The following is an 11,751-nucleotide window of genomic DNA, read 5'->3' as shown; positions in this document are numbered from 1 at the left end:
CAGAATGAGTTAGTAAATGATTAATAAACTATTGAAATCAACATTTGTATGTCTTATTATTCAGGCATATATTAATGGTTACTATGTATGTTAATAAATGTTTTATTAACTCAACTTCACCTAGTTTTTTTACCTAATCTAAAGTGAGCACTATTCATGCTTTATAAATCCTTTATAAATGACAAATAAAGGCTCAGTTAAATTCTAAACAGGAAAAATTACATTATTCATTCCTATTTAATTAAAGATACACAAATGAAACTGTACTTCAAATAAAAAATAAATCTTTGCAACTTGATCTAAAATAAAATCAACTGTAGAGTTTAAATATTACATTTTATTACATTGTTTAATTATTATATTGTTGTTTTATCCAGTTTTGTTATATTTTGACTCTCCTGTTATTCAGCAATGTTTAAACTTTACAGTAATTTTACATTTTAGAAAAGATTGCAAAGATTATAGTTAATTTGATTCTAAGCCTTTATTTGTCATTTATAATGGATTTATAAAGCATAAATAGTCCTCACTTTAGCTTAGGGTTAGGTCACAAAACTTCATGAAGTTGAGTTAATAAAGCATTTATTAACATATTAGTTAACTATTAATATATGTCTCAATAATAAGACATATAAACATTGATTTCAATATTTTATTAATCATTATTCTGAATGATCCTAAAAACCCTCAACTACTCTTAAATACAACTGGTTTGTAAATAATGCGATACTTAATTTAGTAATGAAAAATTAATCATTTACTAAGTATGAAAATACAATTATTAAGCACATTTTAAATGTGGTTATAAGTCAAGAATAGAGCATTTGTAGCTGCAGTTATAAACTGCTTACTAACGTTTATTAATGTAGAGTTAATGCTTAACAGATAATGAATTCACTATTTGCCAATGCTTAATAAATGATTTATAGTGTGTAGTTATTATAAAGTGTTACCAAAAATCTTTAAATGGGTGAATGTTATATTAGCAGTGTTGCGAAAGTTACCTCAAAAAAAGTAATTAACTATTAATCAATTGTATTTAGATTATTTTTCAAATTATTATGTATGATACATTTTTTATTCTTTAAATTTTAATCAAATGTAATTGTTTAGCTTAATTGATAAAGCTAAATAATTAAGCATTTATTAACATAGCATTCTTTTGTTATGCAGAGCAAAAATGCTTACATGTTGCTTAATACACACAGGATGTACAGCAGTTATAGGGAACCTATGGCTCGGGAGCCACATGTGGCTCGTTGACCAAAAAGTATGCGGCTCTCTAGCTGTCTCCCTTCAATAATATTTGAAAGTTTAAAAAATTATAACAGTCACTATCAGTTTGCTATTGAAAATACAATTAGAGTTACCTTTTTATTGTTTTTTTACTCTGATGAGACTCTGATTGATTTAATGCAGGTTATGCTTAAAACACACCCATAACTCATTAAGAGAATAAGCACAACCCTGTTAGACCATGCGCAAAAGTGGATTCAGACCCATTCTTAGGGCTCTATTTTGACGATCCAGTGCAAAGCGCAAGGAGCAAAAGCATCAAGGGCATGTCAGAATCCACTTTTGCTATTTTATGGATGGGAAAATCTGCTCTGCGCCATGGCGCATGGTCTAACAGGGTTGAGCTTATTCTCTTAATGAGTTGTAGGTGTGTTTTTAGAATAAACCAATCAGAGTCTCATCTCCCATTTCCTTTAAGAGTCAGTTGCGTCTCACCGTAGCGCATTTACTATTTACGTGGCGGATTTTGTAAAAGGAAAAACTGAACGCTTCACTAAAGAGAAAACAGACAGAGGATCTACAGACAAGAATGAGAGATGAGCCTCCTCATTCTTTACTTTCACTTTCACTCTGGTGGATAGGGAAACCTGTTGTATGCACAGACATCCATTAGCCTATACATAATTAATTTTGATTGTTAAGCACAAAGATTTGTTTCAAAACTATTTCTAAATTCAGTTCTAATTTCCAGCAAACGAATAAATGAACAAGAATAATGAAGTGTGGTCAAACAACTGAGTTATATCCTAAAACACATGCTGTGCCCCATATGGTCTAAAACCTGACAGATGGACAAATCTAAGCTTGTTTTTAATAAAACAAATATAAATATGCCTATAATAAATAAAACTGCTAATAATGATAACATTATAAAAAAGCAAGTTGTCATGAATAAACTAAAAAAGCAAACCCCCGAGATGAAGAAGGCATTAAGGCAGTGGTTTTTATATTTATGTAGAAAATATTGATTAAAGATATTTGTGTATTGCTATACATCCTGTGTGTATTAAGCAATTTTTAAGCGAGGCGCTCAACTAACGCGCGAGGCGCTCAACTAACGCGCTCTGCGCCGGACTCCTGCTGGTCTATTAAACAGACTATTTTAGTTCCTTGAAAAAGCAATGCGCCTTAACACGCCTCCTTTTTTCGACCAGAACGCACATGAGCGCAACAGCGAGGCACAAAACGTTAAAACGACTCTTGAGCTGAGCTGAAACTAGCAAACAACAATTGCATCGCACCTTGTGCAGCATTTCGCCGGGTGTATGATAGGGCCCTCAATGCTTTTGCGCCATGTGTTTAGATTTTGCACCTAGATAGATAAAATAGAGCCCTAAACGTTTAACTAAAGTGCAATGGAACATGTAGCTTTAGGCTCGAGGAAGTGTTTTCTATATTTATGTAGAAAATAATATTTTTGTATTATTTTATGGGTAAGTGTTTGGACCCACTTAACTAACACACTCTGCGCTTGGACTTTAGATCAGCTTTCAGTTGTTCAATAGCGCAGCATATTTCAGTTTCTCAAAATAGCAACGCATCAACAATGCGCCTTAACACACTTCCTTTTTAGACCAGCACACCCATAAGTTCACAAAGTGGCGCAAATGGATTTACTATTTAAACAATGTGGCGCAATATGTGAAAATTAGGGTTGCACTAGTCTGAAAATATCATCAAATCATGCCATACACGCCTTGCTTCCTGTGGAAGCAGGTGGTCACATTGGTGGTATTGGCGGAAGTTATCTTTCTGCAGCCATGGTAAGGCAGCAAATGAGTATATAGTTTCCAGCTATCGAAAATAGCAACTTTCATTTTCTGTCTGTCCTAGTACACAATGTAACTACAGAAAAGTCAAGTTTTAAATAGGAAAATTAGAACTCTGGTAATTTATGAGCAAGATGCTAATGGTCTAATCCGATTCAATTGCCGATGCTAAGCTAAAATGCAACTGTTCAACTTTTTTCTTTTTTTTTTTTTTTTTTAAGTGTAGTGTAGGCCTACTTTAATATGGACCTTTAGGGCGTACTCACACTATGTACAGTTGCCTTGAACCGGGCCGAAGATTGATGTCCCCCCCGCTTTATCCCCCGACGACCCGCACTCACATTACATTTGGGCCTGGAAATGTTTACGTCATCGATGATGCACTGTTCTGTAAGCGCTTTTGCTCAACTCAGTAAAGATTTCTTTAGTTATATTGTTTTAGCCGTTTGAAATGCAGCGACATACAGTCAAACATTTCACAGAACCACTTTTGACGCTCATAAACAACCACAGTGCTCGTGCTGCAGGAATTCGGAGGTTTGCTAAAGGTGCAGCTGTCGTGCAGTAAGGGGTTTGCACCTTTAATAGCCTGCGATAGTTTGTGTTCATTGAACAGTAAGAATGATTAATAAATACATATGAAAAAGTCCTGTAAAAGTCACATCTCGTCTTCAGTTTCGGGCTCAGGCGTGCACTCACACTACAAGCGTATCTCACCAAAGCCCAAGTGAACCATGCTTAGGCACACCTCTTCCAACTGGGCCTGGGCCGCCCAAGTCAACCATGCCTGAGCCTGATTCAGAGCACTCACACTTCTCAAACGATCCAGGAAACGGGCCTAGGCACGGTTCGGATAGCATTGTGTGAGTACACCCTTAAGGCTGGATTATACTTCTGCGTCAAACGCCGGCGTATGCTACGGCGCTGACGCATAGCCCTTCGCCGTGGCCGTCAGCGTCGATGACGTGCACCTCTCAAAAAATTTAACTACACGTCACAACGACGCGTAGCGCAAGCTCTGTGATTGGTCGGCTTGGTAGCGCTGACGAGTCTGGGCGGGACCGAGAGCCGCGTGAATGGTGCTAGCCTGATGGAGCGATTGTTTACAAGTGTGGAGTCCCGTAAAGGAGCTCTGGATGGAAAGTTTTGTTTTGTGTGTACCTCATAGTTAAAGTTGTTGCACGCCTGCCGGTTCCTGCCTCAAAATGAGCGAGTTTGATCCACTTGTACATCCCGGAAGTGTTCAGGAAAAGCAAAAAAGCAGCGAAGAAACTCGACACAGAGGAACATTTACACCTCACTGCCAACTAGCGTTTCGGAAGTGTTAATGCAGACCAACAGAGACAGAGCGCAGAAGTATAAATGCACAGCCACGCGCGTTGCATGCGCCATGGGTTACGCCGTGGGTTACGCCGGTGACTTGACGCAGAAGTATAAATCAGGCTTTAGATACAAGCATGTAACCAAATAATGTAAACATACAAATGTAAAAAAATTCTCATTGATGCAAATTTAGTTATTTGCAACATCTCTATAAAAAAAAGAGTTTCAATGTACTGTAGGTAAAAAATCTGCTCACACTTTGTTTTGATGGTCCGGTTAATGAATTAAGTTACATTGCATCTACATGCCAACTAATTCTCATTAGGTTATAAGTAGACTTTTAGGTTGGTTTAGGGTTAGTGTTAATGTAAGTTGACATGTACTTGTAAAGTTTCTTATAGCCAGTTAAATGTCTGTTGAAGGAGCAGTATCAACAGATATCAAGCAGACAATCAACTAATACTCAAATTGACCATCAAAATAAAGTGTTCCTGCCTTCATTTTTTTTTACTTGAATCAAATGAAATTTTCTAGTCATCTCAACTTACACCAATCAAACTGACTATTAAACAGATAAAATGTTAAGTTAAACTTTGCATGCCTTGAAAAAATTGTTGAAACCTGATTAACTTATTCTGTAAAGTTAAAGCAACATAAAAATAGGTGCTGTATTGACTTTTTGCCATAATTTTTACAGTGTAGTAACTTGAAGTATTGCTAAAATTGCTAGGTTTTAATTAATTACTGACTTGTTTTCTTTTTTGCCATAATGAAATATAATTTAGAACTCTTTTCTGGTTGTTGAATGTCAGTGTGAAAAAAGTGAAGTTACTTGTGAGAAATGACTCTGTAGCATCTATTTGTTGTTGGTGTCAATGGTGACGTGTTGTTATGTAATTATTATTTTTTTCTTTTCAAGATTATAGGTGCTCAAAGAGTTTTTGGTAAACAATCAGACTCTCAATGCAAAGTTTTAGGGACTTTTCTTTCAAAAAATCAAAAACCTTTTATATGCTTATGCTACAAACTCTACTGATATACTGGATATCCCCTTCTGCATGCTGCTTTCTGTTTCGTGACCGAAAGTTTTGGGGGGAGGGGTAGGGTTTAGCATCACATGGTGATGCCTGAGTTTCTGTCACCACTTCCCCTATTTACACTAACAGCATGATAGTCATACTCTTTTCAAATATCACAGACAGTACAAGGGAAGTTGATGTGCCCACTCAGTCCCCCCAGCCAGGACAAAAATAATCAAACCACACACGTACCGTCTCGTTTCTGTGCTCACTTGCAAAGGAAACTTTTCATTTCCTCTTCGGGTGTTTTGGAGGCTTTATGGCCAGTCAGGTGCTCTATTAAAATTCTGAGTAACGTATTGTCTTTTACTGTACCTTTAACCACAGTAAACTGAATACTGTAAACGTCCATGTGTCCAATGACTCAGAAAGAACTGTTTGTGGTATGCGTACACATGTACTGTACCACACAAAAACTACATCAACTTGAACTGGGTTTTTTTTGTTTTTTTTTCAGAAAGTAAATGGACCTCACCCATTGTGCATTGATGTGGATGATATTTTTTATATATAGCCACATACACTCACTGGCCACTTTATTAGGTACACCTGACTAGTACCAGGTTGGACCCCCTTTGCCACACAGAACAAAATTGCAGGCGTCCAAAGACTTGTAGGCTTTTACTTCTCTCTTGTAAAAATCACTTGGAGTTTCAATGAGATAGTTGTATATTTGGGGCTGGATGCTTGGCCATTTCGTTTTATCCAATATCCATTAGGAGGGTGCTATCGCACATGGACCTGTCAGATGCACGCTGCTCACTTTTACGCTAATTTTGCTGAATAACTGCTTATCACGGGGTGACGAGCATTTAGAATACGCTGAAAGCATTATTAAATAATATATATAATATGTAATCAATATAACTTATTTCTAAGACAACAACAAACTATACTGCATCGGATGTCATTGCCTTGCTGTAACTGCTAGCGCTCAAAGTTCTTTTGTGCAACCTCTCTGCGCGCGTATCCTGAATGTTTACACACTGGTAATTCGTCTCTAGTTGCTAGCAATATCGAAAATATAGAAAATAGCAACTTTTCACACTTTCTTCGTCTGTCTTAGTGCATGATAGGAAAATTATTCATTTTTACCGAGATGCTAATGGTCTAATCTAATTAAATTGCCTATGCTAAGCTAAGCTACGGTAAAAGTGCTCCCACCAGACCCAGAGATCGGCTGAATTCATTCATTCATTTTCTTGTCGGCTTAGTCCCTTTATTAATTCGGGGTCGCCACAGCGGATTGAACCGCCAACTTATCCAGCAAGTTTTTACACAGCGGATGCCTTTCCAGCCGCAACCCATCTCTGGGAAATCGGCTGAATGGATGGAATGGTAAGTTGGAATGGAAAGTTTATTTATTTATTTTTAAAGTCGAGTGTACCTAGGTATCAATATGGACCCTTTTGATACAAGCAAGGACCTTTTTTGAAAGACATTTCCCAAGTGACAGCTTTGATCTTTATTTCTGAAGACTGAAAATCATCCGGGTAAATGCTTATTGTGATATTTCAAATTTAGGTTCCGACATTGAAATATTAATGCTTCTGTGACTTGATCTTGGGCGACGCAGTGGCGCAGTAGGAAGTGCCGGCACCTCACTGCAAGAAGGTTGCTGGATAGAGCCTCGGCTGGATCAGTTGGCGTTTCTGTGTGGAGTTTGCATGTTCTGCCCAAGTTCGCGTGTATTTCCTCCGGGTGCTCCGGTTTCCCCCACAGTCCAAACACATGCGGTACGAGTGAATTGGGTAGGCTAAATTGTCCGTAGTGTATGTGTGTGAATGAGTCTGTATGGATGTTTCCCAGAGGTGGGTTGCGGGTGGAGGGCCACCGCTGCGTTAAACGTGCTGGATAAGTTGGCGGTTCATTCTGCTGTGGCGACCCCAGATTAATAAAGGGACTAAGCCGAAAAGAAAATGAATGAATGAATTGACCTTAAGTGAACACCTAGTGGGAGATGCTTTATTTAATCAAAACTATTACTATGAGTTAGAATATGCAATATTTATCTATTTAAAAATGTTCTTAACTCTGTTTCTGAACAACGGCTGTTATGAATATTTATTGATAAACCATATTTATATTGATTATCCCTATAAAACCTGTAATGTTAATATTTAAGATGAATTGGGAGAGAATTGTTTTTTGTGGATATAGCCATGAAACCCCCTCGTTTCAGCAGGGTGTTTTCACACCTCTACTTTGGAAAAAGTCAGAAAAGTGGGCGTGTCCAGCTCTGTTTAGGGGGAGTGTCGGAGGAACTAAAGTGGTATGGTGTGGGAGTGTCTATTTGGGCACGCACGAGTTTCAGAGTCAAAATACACACACACAGACACACACACACACACACACAGGAGAAAGTGATGGTGTTTAACCTACATGGACATCTGTAGTGGAATTATTTGCCAAATTATTAAATGGTGGACTTTAACTGCAGTTTGGCTCTTTCATTCAGGCAATTCATTCATGTACCTCGTGACAAACGAGATATTTGATTCGAGGAACTGCTGTAAGCGTGTATTTTTCATGCAATGTTTGATACCGCACGCGAATGAGAGAAAAAAAAACTCTGCATTTCCCGGAAACTTAGATGCACACGACAGGTAGTGTCAGAAAGCCGCGTGTGTTATTCCGGATACAAAATGCGGTGAAAATCCTACACAAGGTTATAGTTTGATTGTAGTGCTAACATGTTTACACTCTGAGCAATAGTTAGTTCGATACGAACAAACTGAATAAACAAAGAGCACTGGTCGCTCACTTACCAAATCTGTAGAGACAGGACAATCACCAGCAAAGAGCCGCGTCTTTATAAAGAGAAGACTACAAGCGAATCCAGATCTCAGCGTTTGCAGATGAGAACAGCTCTCAGGTAAACAATGTTCCTCCTTAGACATGTAAGTTATTGTTGTCGCGCGTCGCGTACACTGTTAATCCACACATGACTCCAGATGAGCTCTCACAGAGAGGAAATGAAAACGAAACTTAACTGCAGCAAATTATAAAAGCAACACTTCACGCTTGTTTTGCCAACACAACGGGGCGTCTCTGTCGTCTAAACACTGTGACAGTAATGAATATTAATGAAGTTGCACAATAGAGCGCGCTGATTGGTTTGAACCAAGCCTTACTCATGCATTAATGCAGCACACTGTAAGACGTAATAAGACACACTCTGGCACAGACGCCCAGTCTGCACGCTGGAATACAACGCTATTATCTCATGTCCATGACGCAGCTTCAAAAATTCGTTTCAAACCAGAAGAACGAATTTGCTTGAAATAACGCAAAAACAACCAATTTACACTTTTTAGTGAAGTATAGGTGTCCTAATAGTGTTTTTAGCAGTGTGGGACACATATACGACTGTCAACAGCTCAAAAAATGTGTTTTGGTGTTTCGTGACCCTTTAAAATCATTCATGTTTTTGTGGTAAATGGGTAAGCAGCCCTCAACTGCCACAGTTGGGTTATATATGCAAGTTCCAATGATATGTAACAGAGGTAAATGCAACTGTTGCATACTGTTATGAGAGTTTGTTGTCAATTATGCTTATAGTAGCACTAAATCCTGCTTTGCTCACGTATTTTGCAAGTTCTACTGATGCTGTGCACAATCTAGTGCGTCACAGCGCTCGCTCGAGCAGACATGGTTGATGTGGGTGAGACGTCAGCAACTAAACTAAACAGCGTTCAAGCACACATGCAAGCCACATCCTTTCATGACTTCATTCTGATTGATGTTCTGATACCAAATCAGCACAAATGGAGGTCGCAAGATGTGGAAAGGACAGCACATTTAAATACTGTCAGACATGACTAACATGCAAGCGAAAACCTACACCACAAACACTTTTCAAGCAGCTCATTCATAGATTTGAATCATTGAGAAACAGATTGTATGCTCTGAGAAAACCCCCAAAATGGCAAGTTAAAAGGATAGTTCACTCTAAAATGAAATCATTTACACACCCTTTGCTTGTTCCAAACAAGTGTAAGGTTCATTGATCTGTTGAACACAGTAAAAGATATTTTGAAGGAAGCTGTAATCATTGACATTTGTTTTCCTACTATGGAAGTCAATGGTAACAGGTTTCAACAGAATAAGTTTAACAGTGGCCAAGGTCTTTAGCCTCTTTGTTAGAGCAACCGACTCCCATGTGGAAGGTTGCTGTACGATCCCAGCTCAGAGCATGTTGGGTCGTGTAGGACCGGTGGGCTTACATTGGTGCCGTGACCCAGATGGAAGTAAGGTTTAGGGGAATGAGCAGAGCTGGCGCGTTTATACAGGCGACCTAGGCGGCCGCCTAGGGCGGCAGAATAGAGAGGGCCGTGTCCGCGACACCTCCCTCACCACCTGCATCCTCAGCAGTTATATCCGCGGCCCTGGGGATGAGTGTAGCGGAGGCCAGCTAGTAAAGTGCTGTGCAGGTTAAGCTCATGCCTCGGACCTAAAAAGGTGCTTTAATGAATAACCGACTACCATATAGAAGGTTGCCAGTTCGATCCCAGCTCAGAGCGGGTTGTGTCGTGTAGGACTGGCGGGCTTACATTGGTGCTGTGACTTGAATGGGATTGAGGCTTAGGGGGGTGAGAGAAGTGGAGGCCAGCTAGTGAAATGCTGTGCAGGTAAAACTCACTCCTCTGACCTCTAAAGCTTGTCTAGTGAAAGACGCTCGAGGCTGTGGTCTTTAGCCTCCTTGTTAAGCAACTGATTCCCGTGTGGAAGGTCGCCAGTTCGATCCCAGCTCAGAGCGGGTTGTGTTGTATAGGACAGGTAAACCTTGCTTCTCTGACCTCTTAAGGAGATCCAGAGGCAATGGTCTTGGTTGGCAATGGTTGGGGTGGTGTAGGACCAGCGGGCTTACATTGGTGCCATGATCCAGATGAAATAAGGTTTAGGGAGGGTGAGTGTGGCAGAGGCCAGCTAGTGAAGTGCTGTGCAGGTAAACCTCACTCCTCTGACCTCTAAAGGTGCTCTAGCGACAGACGCTACTAGAGACCTTGGTCTTTAGCCTCCTTGTTAAAGCAACTGACTCCCATTTGGATGGTCACCGGTTTGATCTCAGCTCAGAGTGTGTAGGGTGGTGTAGGACCGGCAGGGTTACATTGGTGCCGTGACCCGGATGGGAGTGTGGTTTAGGGGAATGAGTGTAACAGAGGCCAGCTAGTAAAGTGCTGTGCAGGTAAGCCTTACTCCACTGACCCCTAAAGGTGCTCTAGATGCTAGAGGCATGATCTTCAGCTTTCTTGTTAGAGCAACCAACTCTCATAAAGAAGGTCGGCCGGATCAATTGCAGCTCAGGTTGGGTGTTGTATGACTGGAGCGGTTACATAAAGAAACTCACAAAGGTTTGGAACAACTTGAGGGTGAGTAAATTAAACATTGTTTCGTGCATATACGTTCATCCTAGGAAGTATCTTTATAATAGTTTTCCCAGTTAACATCATTCTGTCACAACACATACGTAAGAATTAGGAGAAAATATCTTTTCTCCATTGACAATATTATTCATTCATTAATTTTCCTTTGGGTTAGTCAATTTATTCATCAAGGGTCGCCACAGTGGAATGAACCACCAACTTATCCAGCATGTGTGTGGTCCAATAAGATATGTTCATCACCGTTTCCTTTTTGTCTTTTCTATCCATTGCTAGAGCACTGGATGTCTGAAAATTGTGGGGATCAACATGGACATTGATTCATTTTTTTTTTTGGCTTAGTCTCTATTTCAGAGGTCGCCACAGCGGAATGAACTGCCAACTATTCCATCATATGTTTTATGCAGCAGATGCTTATTCAGCCGCAACCCAGTACTGGGAAACACCCATACACTCTCATTTATACACACTCATACACTACGGCATACCTGCCAACACTCCAGTTTTTCCCGGGAGTCTTCCGTATTGCAGACACATCTCCCGTATTGTTCTGTCTCCCGGAAAACTCCTGGAATTCCTGTGGGGGAAACCAGAGCAGCCGGAGGAAACGCACGCCAACATGGAGAGAGCATGCAAACTCCACACAGAAATGCCAACTAACCCAGCCGGGACTCGAACCAGTGACCTTCTTGCTGTGAGGCAACAGTGCTACCCACTGGGCCACATTTTGAAAAATGTTAGAAATCTGTAACCACTTCCATAGTACGAAAATCAAATATTGTAAATCTCAATGGTTACAGGTTTCCAGCATTTTTTGTTATATCTTCTTTTGTGTGTAGCAGAAAAAAGAAACTCAATCATGTTCGTGAGAAATACTGTAAAGGGTGAAGTAACTCATGA

General features: G+C 39.8%; 1 protein-coding gene across 1 annotated transcript in view; it reads left to right on the top strand.

Annotated features, from left to right (window-relative positions):
* Nucleotides 1–11,751, top strand: part of LOC147846195 (uncharacterized) — a 1,020,765-nt gene that overhangs the window by 823,620 nt on the left and 185,394 nt on the right. The window lies entirely within an intron of this gene.

Source organism: Danio rerio, chromosome 2 (genome assembly GCF_052040795.2).
Source record: "Danio rerio strain M-AB ecotype USA chromosome 2, GRCz13ab, whole genome shotgun sequence".
Taxonomy (NCBI): Eukaryota; Metazoa; Chordata; class Actinopteri; order Cypriniformes; family Danionidae; genus Danio; species Danio rerio.
Note: the sequence above shows the minus strand (reverse complement) of the source record. Positions and strands in the feature narration are given on the sequence as shown.